Source organism: Oreochromis niloticus, linkage group LG13 (assembly GCF_001858045.2).
Source record: "Oreochromis niloticus isolate F11D_XX linkage group LG13, O_niloticus_UMD_NMBU, whole genome shotgun sequence".
Lineage (NCBI taxonomy): Eukaryota > Metazoa > Chordata > Actinopteri > Cichliformes > Cichlidae > Oreochromis > Oreochromis niloticus.
Genome location: NC_031978.2, coordinates 9,958,627 through 9,972,324, shown reverse-complemented (window position 1 = coordinate 9,972,324; position 13,698 = coordinate 9,958,627). Strand labels below are relative to the sequence as shown.

At 36.7% G+C, this 13,698-nt stretch overlaps 1 long non-coding RNA gene across 2 annotated transcripts in view; it reads left to right on the top strand.

Moving 5' to 3' along the window:
* LOC102081781 (uncharacterized) overlaps window positions 1–13,451 on the top strand; it is a 76,415-nt gene extending 62,964 nt beyond the window's left edge. For both annotated transcript variants that reach the window (XR_001224444.3, XR_003213620.1), the window contains 2 exons: window positions 993–1,105; window positions 11,491–13,451. This is a non-coding gene — a long non-coding RNA (uncharacterized LOC102081781). The remainder of the gene's footprint in view (window positions 1–992; window positions 1,106–11,490) is intronic.
* The last annotated feature ends 247 nt before the right edge of the window (window positions 13,452–13,698 follow it).

The window sequence follows — 13,698 nt, the reverse complement described above, 5'->3', positions numbered from 1 at the left end:
ATGTTTAAATATATATATATTTTTCGGTACTCTGTCATCAGTTACTGCACCCATCACCCATGTACAGTGTTATTGGAACATGCATGCTTCACCTAATTATGAAACGATGTGTACTCATCCAGCATCTTTCAGTGGTTAAAATGTGAGAGACGATAAATTCCAGCAGTGAGGCCATCCTGGCGTCTCTCCAGAAAATTTTAATTGCGCGTAGCAATGAAGACAGCGTCATTTCAGTTTTCCGTGAGAAATGTGCACGTAAATAATGGGTGCTTTGCACATGACAAATGCACGCGGCTCTTACCGTACGGAAACTGTGTTTCTGAATTAAAACTGTGCCGTGTGTGTGTGTATATACCTCCGCATAAACTTTGCACCATTCATACAGAGACGTTTATGAGTCAGCTGAAAGGACTGTGATATCATATTGCACCCTACAAAACGATAACATCAAAGAATTTGGGCAACATATTATTTAAGCTTTAACAGACATTTTTATAGTAGTATTTGTTTCAAAATAAATCATGTTGTAAACACAGAACAGATTAAATATTTTTTTTTATAACAATTCTGCTAGTATGATTGTGTAATTGTGCATAATGGTGGTATATTGGCTTCTTGGATTGTTTAGTGTTGCTATGGTATATTACCGATGCCAGATTAAGGACAAAACTGACCTAATTTATGTCCAGACAGTTATATTGGGTGTATTTACATTAAAAGGCATATGTGTCACAGCAAATGCACACTTTAGAAGAAAACCAAGCAGCACTGAGATTCCAGAATTCCTAAGAATTTGGAAAAAACAAATGACAAAACTAAATTAAGACATTTGTTTTATATTTAAACATCATTAAAAATGAAACATACTGATGTCTTTGTCTTACAGTTTGAGACTCTTTAGATAATATATCTGCTTGTTTTGAAAGCCGTGTTTCCAGGACTCAATTCTTTGTGAGGTGATATGCTAAAGTGGGGATTTTTTTATTTTGCAGGTCTAAGACGCAGGATTGAGAAACAGTTTCACCGCAGGACTATCAGACTGGTTTCCACCACATTCACCCATCCTGACAAGCGGTGGGGAAACCACCCCAGCAAAGCTCATCTGGTAGGAGTGCACACATTTGTAAACTACTGTACTTGGCAGTCTGATTAGTGCCTTGTTGATGATATCAAACGTGTTTATCTGATTTTAATCCTTCACTATTCCTACTGTGTGTATTAATGGGTATTACAGACATGGATTATATAGTTACGAGTGTAGTCAAGATCAAACATGGGAAACCCCTGACCCGAAGTTAAAGTGATTTATACACCTACCTGACATTACCCTATTTTGTGGAAGTCTGCTCATCTCCAGCTCGCAGTCGCAGTCAATATGAGCACTAGAGCTAGGAATAATTTCATTTCATCTCACCAGTTCTGTGATATTGTTATATTTTGCCTAAATTAGTAAAAGCTGTAGTTCATTAGTCATTTAGGGTATCAAAAGTCCTCCAACAATGTCTCTCAGTTTCTGTATGCAGATTACAGCAGGGCAATGCAGTGATTCCTTCTGTGTGTGCTTTTGAGCAACACCAAACCTTATCTCCAGTGCCTGTTGATATTCTATTTCAACAAACTCCTGCATAGAGTTTAAAATAGTGCAAATACAGTGTGGAGCAAAGAGCCTGTGTGCCTTCTTCAAGACTGGATGAAAAAATTATAGTATGACCAGCATAAATCTGCTTTCTTCACACTAAGCAAAGGGACAAAATACCTCCGGCACTGTGTATAATATGAAAAATTAAATGTATGGAGAAACATTAAAGAAATGATGTTACTCCATCTGTTTTTTAGTCGATTCTCCGTTGCTGGTGGACTGTTAGTGTGACTGCAGCAGCTCAGATTAATTAACTAAAGTGGACTCTGTTCATTCATCAGCGTGCTAATGGTCAGTATTGTAAACGTCAAGGTGTCAGATGGAGGGACAAAAAAAATGCAACTCTCACGAGGGGAAGCTCATACTGTAAAGTGTGTCTGTAAATATACATCTAAATGTGTGTTTTCATAGAGACTATCTGGAAACCGAGGCAGTCTCTGTGACATATAAACAGAATAAATAGAAACTGGTAATAATTTTAGGAATATTTCCGAAAAAGGTGAAGGTTGAATCGGGAAAAAAAAGAGCAGCAAGTAAGAAAAACTACAAATTTATTTGAGATCGTATAATAATTTTCTTTGTAGCGCCAAATGTAAGTAAACCTATTTGTCAAAGAAAGGGGAAAAATGTCTTTGTGGAACTCCCATAAACATAACTGATTATAAAACTGTGATTATTTGTGCTGGATTACTGTGATTTGACCCACCAGCCACAACACGTTTGCATCTTTATCACAGTAATTTTAAGTGTGATTAAGTGGGGAGTGTGTGACAATAGCAGCTCATTTTTTCCTGACAGTTTGTTGGAAAGATTGCAAGCATAACATATCAAGTGTAAAACGGTTTGCTGGTAGATTTTAATCTCATGTCTCTTACAAAGACTGTTGGCATGTTGGCAAAACTGCTAAATTGGTTACTGCAGTCAAAAACAAATGCAAAAATAGATAATCAATTCTGAAAATGAATAAAGGGCACTCTATATATTAAGGTAAAGATCTAGAGAGAAGTCCAGTTTTGTGGCCACGAGATAAATGTCCTTAGTTTTGGAAACCATTCCATGATAACTGGATAACTTTCTGTTGGATGGAAACCCTGCCTTGTGCTCACTTCACTGACCTTGGATCATAAAGACACAGAAATACAACACAAGGAAGGAAATACAAACAAGATTATTGATGAACTGCTTTGCAACTACGTCAAGTAGTAATTAGGCTGTCACATTTGGGGGAACAGTGTTATTGTGTCCAAAGTTATAGTATGGCGTAAGTTTAACTGTACTGTTAATCGGTGCAGCTGTACAATAATTGTCTTCCCTGAATATTCATGTGAAATAGCCTGTAAATGATGTAACATTCTGTTAACATAATTTGCATTATTTTAACAGATTTGATTCAACTGCACAGTTGGAGTGAGATCAGCATTAAGTTAGAAATGTTGCTTTAGTCACAAGTACACTACACAGAGACCGGTCCCTGGGGTTTGGTCAGTACTGTGTTTTTAATTCTTTTAAATGAAAAGTGAAAATTGAATGCAGACCTGCAAAGCCTTATTCTGACAGCCACATAATTTAATTAGCCAACTCTCTTCAGGGTGAGTGCGTGAGAGCAAGTGTAGTATGATGGTTTCCAGTCTTCACTCTTCCACACGCACAGATGTGCAAACATGGCTGTGTTTGCATCACTTAAGAGGACACTGACACACTTCCTGGAGACTCGCCCCAACCATAACCACTACTTACCTTAAACCAAGCCTTCTCCCCGGAATTAATTTCCATCTACAGGAGACTTATTTTTCCCTTCCAATAGTTAGCGGAGTCCCTACATTGTGATTGTCTAAACTGATTTTATGACTCTACAAAATGACTAATGCAAGTATACACGCACCCACTAAGTAAAAAAGTAGCAGATGTTATAGATTTTCCCTCTTTTGCAAAACAGCCTCTATTCCTTCACTTGTTTTGACAGCTGTGTGCATGTGTATATGCGTGTATGTGTGTGTGTGCATGACCATATCACAATTTGTGGTAAATGTCCCAACTCTCTCGTTCTGGTCTCTGGCTGAGCCATTTATCTCCACATCCATCTCTCGAGTCAGCAAGTGAACTCCTTCTTCTGTAAAAATGTAAGCGGAAAGCAAGTCCAGTGGAAAATAAATCACTCACTCCTGCTCTATTAGCAGAGTACTTATATACACACATAGACATACAGTAATTAAGAGCTTAAGAATATATAAGCGATTGCATTATTTTTGTAGTTTCAACTGGAAAATTATGAAATAAGACATTTACAGTCACTATGCACAAGTGCACAGTCTCATTACAGTATCTCATTAGCCCTTTGTGTACATATTAAAATATACTTGTATTAATCTTAACTGATCCTTAAGCTAAAACAAAATGTGACTGACTCTCAGCACTTAAGAAACATATTGTGAAATAAAACCAGGACTAGTTTAATGCAAATAAAATCATAGAAATTATGTTTTTTCAATCAATACGAAATAAAAGTGAACATCAAGGACTGTGTTCATGTGTGTGTTGTAAATCAACCAAGCAAACAGGCTTTTTTTTGGCAGGATTGTTGTTTTCAAAGCTTTGAGCTGTGTTAAATGTTATGTGGTTTCTCTGCACTGTTGTAGGCGGCTTTTGCTTCATTTGATCACAAGGGATCAGTAAGCCAACTTAAAATGTTGATTTGTTTTGCTGCATGCTCTGTGACGATGGGCATCTCTGAGCTCTGAAAGCTTGCCTGAGTGTTAGTTTGAACATTAATAGTAGTTTTTCTTCATGTGCTTTCCAGTGTTTGCATATATATATATATATACCTTACTTTAATAACTGCCTATGGTGTGTGTTCTTAGCCAAATTAGACACATGGAAAGTAAAATTGAGAGATACAGACAAAAAAGGAAAACAATTTGCCAGAGAGGACTGACAGGAGGATAACTTATCCACTGCACAAGTTCCTTGTTTTCACCTTTGATCTTCAGCCAATTCATACATCTGGTGTTAAGTACTCTGAAACCTGCTTATCGCTGATGCAGGTTTCCAATTTATCAAAAGTGACAATAAGAGAACAAATCCATTCATCCATCAAGCTGCTTCATCTCCTTTCACCAATAATGAATAGAGTGATTTAACTGAGAAATCCCATGGTATAACCTTTGATCTTTAACCAGTAAGCAATTTGTGTTAACACTCACAGGCTGCACATAATAAATTAAAAGTGAACATCAGTTAGCTTCAGTTGCCCAACCTTCAATCCAAATCTGAAAGTGCAAGAAAATCCCTTCTTCCTTTAGTGCGTCAGCCCTCACAGAAAAAACAGATTATACTTGTTACACTGTAAACACCTAGCTGTCATAGCAGTACTGCAGATGGTGCTGCATATTGGAGAATTATGTGGATTCCTCTTTGCTGCATTATGTCCTTGCATCATTTTGTTTTTTGTTTTATTTTTACAGTTTCTGGGCCCTGAATCTTGGCAGACTTTAACAAAAAAAAAAGTCTAAATAGAACTTATCATTTACATTGACAGTATGCAGCCAGTTATGGCCACCAATGAATGTCGGCCGTGTCTTGGGAGGCAGATGGGACTATATGCTAATGAGAAGGTTAGTGCTGAAGTGTCCTTGGGCAAAATACTGAATCCTAAAATTGCCCCCTACATCTGTCTGAGTGTAGGTAAGCATGATAGTTAGAAAGTGCTTAAAGGAAACCACTCCCTTTATTGAGAGATACAACGGATGTTACTTTTCTTTCATGAAATATATCAAAACCTAATGAGGTTAGAATTAGAACAATTACGCCTGTCTGTCTAGAACAGCTCTTTTAAAAAACAGCCCCAGAAATGGATTTGCTCAGGATCTCTCATGACACATTTCTTTTACGTTGCATTTCTGGATTTAGAGCACGTGTCCCTAGGTTTCTGTTCTCATATTGTATTTGCTCTGTTTATGGGGGCCAGTGAGTTGTCTTTTTTTTCCTTTCACTGGATTTTTTTTTTTTTTGTTATTTCTTTGCAATTTACTTCTCTTTGGCTATCTTGGTTTAAAAGCAAAGACTAAATTAGTACAAATAATTTTTTTGATTTTCCAAGATTATAAATAACAGGCAAAGAAAAGCTGTTGCACTTCAGTTCTCACTGTTAATGGAACTTAGTCTTCATATGCAACAAAACTGCACAAATGTCCTGCTCTTTTTGTCTTTACAAAAACTTTAAGATTTAAGCTTTGCTAAACTTTATCTTCCTTGAAAGAGAGAGAGCTACAGCTCCATACAAGGTGCATGGAAAAGAGCACAAAGTCTGAAGAGGTTACCTCCAGCAATGCTTTTAATATAAAGAACAACTTCGGTGCACTCGAGCACTGAAATTGTTCTTTAAAAGTAAAATAACTTGTATCCCAAGAAACACAATTTTTACATATTCACATCATGGACAATAATTACCAAAGTTTGAGTTGATGTTTTTTTTATTAGCATTCTGCTTTAGGTAATTTGGTATAGTGTCTTGTTATTTTTCTTAGCCTTTCCTCGGTGTAGGAGTTCTAATGTTTCATTGTTTCCTTATTTTGCCAGTCCCTCATCTTCAGTTTTGTGGTTCCTTGTCTTGTTACTTCTCTTCACCTGTGCCTCGTTTTCCACAGCCGTGTCCTCTCCTCAGATACTTTGTCTGTATTTAAGCCTTCGGTTTTCCTCAGTTCCTTGTCGTCTTCTCCTACTTTCTCTGTGCGCCTTTCTTCTGTGGTTTCCCTTTTGACTCCAAGGTTGCACTTCTAGCTCCAGCACAGCTTCGTTTTGCATTTCCTTTGAGTCCCAGTCTCATGAGTTTACCTTGAGCATACTGTACTAAATCTGCCTAACGCACAGCATATCGTGATAAATTCAATCTGCTGTCACATCAATAACAAAAACACAAAAGGCATCAATTTAAAGATGCAAATTCTTAATTTAAAAGCTGTGCCTTTGGTTGTTATTGCATCAAAAAAAGTGTCTAGATGAATACTACACTTAATTCTATTAATAATTCATTTGGCAATATGTGAAAACTGAAACCTTTCATATTTAAAAGTTAGAAAGCACAGCAAACGATTTCATTGAATGAACTGATTAATATTTATTTATTTATTCATACAGACACGCGATAATGTTAAATATCTTAACACATTCAGTTTCATTTTGATAAATGCACTCGGTAGAGGGCTAAATGCAGATCCACTAAAGCAAACAGGGAAGACAAAGCACCCACTCATCCATCAGACTGGTTAATCTAGTCCTGTACCTTCAGGAAATTATTCATCAAACTTATGTTTTTGTCCTGAGAGAAAAGAATCACTGGAGTGAGCGGGCACTCCCGTTGTATACCGCTTTCTTCAAAAAGTTGTTTACTTTTGAGGAGAAGCAGATTGTGGTTAAAGTGCTGCGAGTGTGAGCAGTTTGAGCTCTGGGGCTATTGTACCAATTAGTAAGGGTATTTATATAACCGATATAAAACACTATTCTTTTTCTCAGTGTCCTGAGATCTGACCTTATGCAGATACGCCTTTGACAATAATCTCAAACCCTAAAAATGCAGCTCGTAGTAGAATTGAAATGTCTTTCACAGCAATACTGAGTCTGAAACTAAGTGGGCCTCCACTTTAAAAGGGCAATAGACTAATTTATCTCCTTAGCTTTTAGCAGAATGATTAAGAGCATCACCAAAGCGAAAAAATTTCTAGCCGTCCGGCCTGCAGTCGGTACAGTGTGAGGAGAAAGGGTGGGTTATAAATGGAAGACTGTAATTTATCTTGTTGCACGTCTTACATAGTCTTTAATCACAGTGTTCACCTATGGTACTTTAAGATGGCTAAAGACATCCATCCTCTGGAGGAGATCCTGTCAGTTAGGGGACAACTGTAGAGATTTGTCTTAATAATGTGGTTGTGTACACTTTGTGTACTGTGTCTGTTTTATATTGTGCAAACTTACATAAGAGAGCTCAGTTTCCGGGGATTTTAGCTGTGTCGTTTCTCCCAAAACTAATTTTAAATAAAAGCCAAGAGCAGAACATTTATAGTTGTGTAAAATGCTAGTAGCAGCTGCTCTTTAAACATAGTGTGCAGAGATGAGCAGGAAATACAAATTAATACATTATTTGTAAAAATAAAACAGGTGATTTTAGAAAATCCTTGCTGCAAGTGGATCTGTATTAGAAAACATGTATTTCTTGCTGAAATAAGACATTAATTAACAAAAATGGTAAAAAAAATAAATCAACTGGAGACTGGAAACATGAATGACGAGTCTTAATGATCAACATGTTGTGTTAAAAAGTAACCTCAATCAAACAGAAAACATATGGTTCACCCTCAGTCAAAACACTTGCAACTAAGCATAAGGTTTCCAAAAAATTCATCTGCTAAAGGCCTTAAGCATAAATGTCTGCTAACAGCTTTCATCTTTTTCCATCTTTTCCACTGATCCACAAAGCTAGGGTTCCTATTGTTTGTTGTGTAGCCAAAACTGTAAGGCTCTTTCTTCAGACAGAGCCTCAGAAACACTTTGTTTTAGTCTGTTTAGACTGTGCAGACAGGGTCCATTGTGACTTAGCAAAGCAACCGTCACCCTAATAATTAGCCTTAAAACTAAATCTGATATGGTAAATTCTGTTTAAGCAAGTACAAGTTTCAAAAACTTTAACCTTGACCCCACATGCATTAAACTTTGTTTTTAATTATGAAAAAGTACTTATTATTTTAACAACTCCAAAGTTAGAGCGTGACATTCAATGGAAAGTAAATAATGTCAGGCCTGTAATATTTTACTGGCTATAATTTAAGTGTATTTCTTGGCAGAGATTATACTTGTATGCTCAGTGGGTTGTTATAAGATTGTGTAACAGAAGAAATAACCACCAATTTATAATTGGTTAATGCCTTTGACTTAGAAGCTCACAGTGAGCGTTCACTTTTTCAGCCCTGCACTGTAAGTAATTACTTATTGTCTTCAGTAAAAAACTACAACTATAGAACTACAAGTTTAAGAGTAGTTACTACAGAACTCCAAAGGGTTCACAAGCTTTTTCTTGAAACTGTTATCATCTTACAACAGTTTATGATGCAGACTGTTTCCTCTATATTGAGGTTCTTTTGAACCAACAGTTTATGCAACAGTTTTTCTCTTTAGACGTCTAGGCTGATAACTTAGCTCTCACCTGCCTCAGAGCTGGGAAGGCTTGTGAAAAGTCTCAGATAAATTAAGGATGAACAAGCTAATCGGTTAGATTAAATGGTCAGGGTAAAGGTAGCTTTCCAAACTTTTCTGCCAGGTTCCAATTATTAGTGGAATACACACATGCACAAGCTACTGTAGCATGGTACATATTCACCTATTTGCAGATTGCCAACGTATTATGCCTAGTAGTCTGGACAAACTGGCGTAAACAAGAAAAGGAATAGATGATGGGAGGATATCTTTGAAAAGTGAGTGTCTTTTTAATTATTTTCATGTCCAAACCTAACTTCTCTAATTGCTGAGGCTTTGTCTGTGGAAAAAGGAAGGGAAAAAAACGACATACACCAATAAGTTTAATAAGAGTGGAGAATCATCTCTGGATTGTGAATTACATTGTATTTTTAGTCATGATCACAGCCCAATTTTTCCTTTGTTTTGATCGTCGTTGCCGTGTGAGTGTGTGTGTGTGTGTGTGTAGAGCCAAAGTGGGAAGCTACAGAGATGTTGGACAATTTGACACAGATGTTTCTGTGAATTTATAAACACTAGGTTGTAGTAAAGAAATAACATCCACTACATTTGCAGTCCAGTTGTTTTTTTGTCTAGACTTGTGTTTGCAAAGGCGGTACTTATCTACTCTAAGTGCACAGAAGCTCACTTTTCCTAAAGTTAGAAAAAGTTAAGTCTCCTAACTTTGCTAATGACTACATATGAAAAAGGACAGTTAAGAACTGAAACATTTTAGAGATCAAATTGTGCGGTATCCTACGTTTCAGTGGCATAATTTAGCTTTATACATAGCTCATAAAATGATACATTTCATAAACTCTACAGACATGTCTGAAAAACCTACAAACTTTAAACTGTAGCTGTATACTTTCTGATAAAGAACTTTGCATATCTTTATGCTGTTCACTTCTAGTATCTAAAAAGGAAATATGAGCCAGAGTCACTCCCAACGTTTCACATACAGTCACGTTTTACTGCACTGGGCTTGGAATCAATTTTTAGCATTCAGGAGTAGTTGTTTTCAAGTATATTTTTGGGTGAAAAATTTTAAATTGGTGTATAGTAGATCTTTTTCTAAACAAGAGTTTTTATAGTTTTGTATTTGAAATTAATTTCAGCATTATAGTAGGTTAATATGCTAAAACAACAGTCTACAGAATATTGCCAAAGGATATGTGTCATAAAGCACAGACTGAACAGAATCAGAAACGGAGCAGCCCTGGGTTCCTCGGCGGCAGGTATTCAGATACCTTCCAGTTCTCTCCCTTACTTCCTACTACTACTTCCTTATGTGGCTCAAACACTGATAAGTCTCCTTATGAGGCCTCGCGATCCTATGCGTCACTAGCCCACGAGGAAAGCCTGAGGGTGCAGGTGCTCTGTCTGCCACTGTGTTCAGAGCTGCATGTGGATTACTCTTGTGTAATATCATCATACGCACACACCAGCACACCGTTCGCCTGAGACGGATTCTATTTACTGGCATTTGAAACGCTCTGTGTGGTGAGATAAATGCAACATTTCTAAAATATGTGAACAATCGCTGTGACCAATATTCTTGTCTTTGACACAATGAGATACCTTTCGTGTTTTATGTACACCTTTTAACAAAATACACTGATTAACTAAAGAATATGGAGTAAATAATAATGAAGGTAAAAATGAACATACTCATAAAATACTCAACATAAATCTAACTAGTTCTAATGATTAAATGTGGTCAGAAAACAAAATGAAATGGCAAGTAAAACTTAAACTGGTTAGCAATATTCCTCCTGCTGTTGAGTCGCAAATTGAAGAGATGATTCAGCCGCCACTCTGGTTAAAAGGAAGTAGGCTTCTGCATTCAGATGTTGGAGACACTTCCAGCTTTGATATGAATTTGATTTAAATGTCATCCTGATACATACATTACTATGCACCAACCTTCATCAGTAATGCAGTGTGCAGTAGCCCGAGAAAGAGCTCAGAGTTATAAAAAAAGATGCTGCTACTTAAGCAGTCCTGTGAATTGTTTGATGAAGTTCTTTTCACAAAAACAGTTGTGAAGTGGTAGTAAATAAATCTACTAGCGCTTTATAAATAGATGACTTTTGATGAGTTTAAAAATGTTGTCAGTGTGGTATCAACTGAGAGGGAGACATGCCCTCATCTCCTAGGATTTGTAAGTCTAACTAAGACATTTGATCCTTCAAAGGAAAATTTCCAAAGACTTTTAGAAAATAATCAGACGTTGAGCATTAACATAACTGAAAATGTGTAAATCTAGTAATTGAACTCGGCAAATACAGCTCAGGTTGTGTTGCATATAGTGTTAACGCACACATAGTGCCAACTACAACAAGTGCTGTAGCTAACTTATAAGGGTTATTTTAAAATGCGTGAGAAAAGTATTTTTAAAACATTTATTTTTGATGTTGGAAAACGTATTGTGATTGTGATTGTGTTGCACTGTGTGCTTTTCTTACTACAGTACTAATGATGCCTAATAATATCAGATGACCGCTTAATGCAGCGTCTCCTTATGTTTTAACAGTTTCTTTATGTCTTTCCCTACACTTAGGATCATTTCCATGTTTTCCATGTCTTGCCCTGCATCCTAACAATATTTTTCTCTGGGTTTGTTCCAGTTGAGATGTTGCTGAGGCAGTTTGTGGTTATGACCTCATCATCATGAGATGGAAAGGCTGGTGACTGCAGGCAGCTACAGAAGAGGTGGTGCTGTGTTGTGGTTTGCAGCTGCTGGTTCTTGGCAAAATAAATTGCACTGTGGAGATGCCTCAGGGAATTATTTGCTCAAAGGTTGAAAGGATGAACAAAAAAAGGAATTCAAGAGGTATTTGTGATTCAGACTGTGTTTGTCTGTAGTTGTGACTTAGATGTGTCTCAGATCAAATTTTATGAGTAATCGATGGAGAAACTGTTTTGTAAAAAATATTTATTTAATTATTTTTAATCAGAAATATTATTTTACATCAGCGATTAAGTTCCACAGTTTAAGGACTAACTGGTCTGGTTGATTGGCACTGCTGAGTAACACTACTGTGTTTTAAAACCATTAACAGGCTGCCATTCATGGGGTGAGTGGGCTTCATGGCTGTTGTCACACATTACAACCACATAGTAAAATTTTAAAAAGTCGTTATTGCTGAGAACGTGTCATTCATCAGAAATATGCACACATTTTACATGACAGGAACTGTTTTTTCCCCACTTCTCCTGAAATAAACTACATCAGGAAAAAATGGTTTTTACCCTAAAATTCCCATGTTTTAAGCAGGGTTTTGAAATATTTTCCACTAATCCGTCCTGAGTCATAGGTATGACTTCAGCAATGTTAGGAAACTTCTTTAGATGGTGTTAAAGTGCTTAACAGGGAGCCTCCTTTTAGGAATGTAACGACTCGGCTTCTGTTTGGAGACACCCCAGACCTAAAGATCTCCTCTTTTCTGTGTTTTAAGACAAAGACATACTCATCTCTTTTCTCCTTTTTAAACGTATCCATACTCTGGCATTCAGAGGAATTGGCATTAACACGAGTGGATAGAAACTATGTGAAAAGCGAGTCATGCCTAGAAAACCCTAGAAAATGTTGATATACACTGGTTTATTCCCTTGACTATATAAAGATTGGTGTCTGACTATTTTTTTTCTGCATGTGTAACATTTGTAACATGTAACATTTCCATTCTACAACATAAAGTGGGAAGACTACATGTAGTTTTGCCCCTACAATCTTGAATTTCAAGGCCTGATGTGGATGCTCGTCTCACCTACTTTTTCCCTATACTTGTTTTGCTCTAACGTTACCATTAATTAATAAACTAATTATTCTAGTCTACGGAATTGATACATTTGGTTGTTAATTACTAAAAAAGGAGCATACACTATTTATGTGGCCAAATTAATAATCTAAAAGAAGCTTTCACAAATCAACCCCAACTTGGTTTAGTTTGACCTCTGTTACAGTGAGGCAGTGATATTTGAGTGCTGAGCAGGAAGCGGGTTCTCATAGCCGTGTCTTTTCCCCCATGTTGTTAATGATGGCAAAGAATGTAAGATTGTAATATATGAAGTATCAAGGAAATTTTGCTGTGAAATAAAAAAAAATAAATAAAATGCAGTTTTTCTTAAGAGTCGTGGAGTTTTCAGGTATCATGTTTAGGAAACACTTCAGTGAAGTGACACTTTTCAAAACAAGTGGGTGACTGGTTGGTAAACTGAGGAGTTTAATGTGGCATGGACATTCAGGTTTAGGTGTAATTTCTCGCACAATATACCAGTCAGTTTGGTACATACAAAAGAGTGGACAGGAAAAGAGCTCAGTTTGTTCACATGGGTAATGCAGACAAAAAAATACATTTGCAGTGTGTGTCTGTGTGTGTGTATTTTAAAAGGAACCGTGTAAACTTAAAAGAGGGACAAAGACCAAAGAAGGAAGAGTGCATGTAAAAAAGAGAAAGACAAAGTGGTGAGAGAGGGCGTATATCTTTAGCTGCCTATAAAGCTCTGCATGCTTCTCATTTTAGGCAGAAGTGAATCCTGGCTGTAAGAAATGATGACAATACACTAATAAAGCATCTCAAACTCAGGAACTTGTCTGTTGTGTTTGTTGGTACACTTTAAGGAGCCACAGTTCACATTTCAATAAAAGATGTTCACATTGTGTACATTTGGTTTAGTTCATTCAGTTCACATTCCTTTTTCAGTTTGTTTTGACTGGACTGGCAAGTATAACTGGAAAGGAAAGAATAACTGAGATGTTTACTGCAAATTGGGTATCTCTTTCCTGATCTATTAAAATATTTATGATGTCAAAGCTTCAAATGGATAGGTGG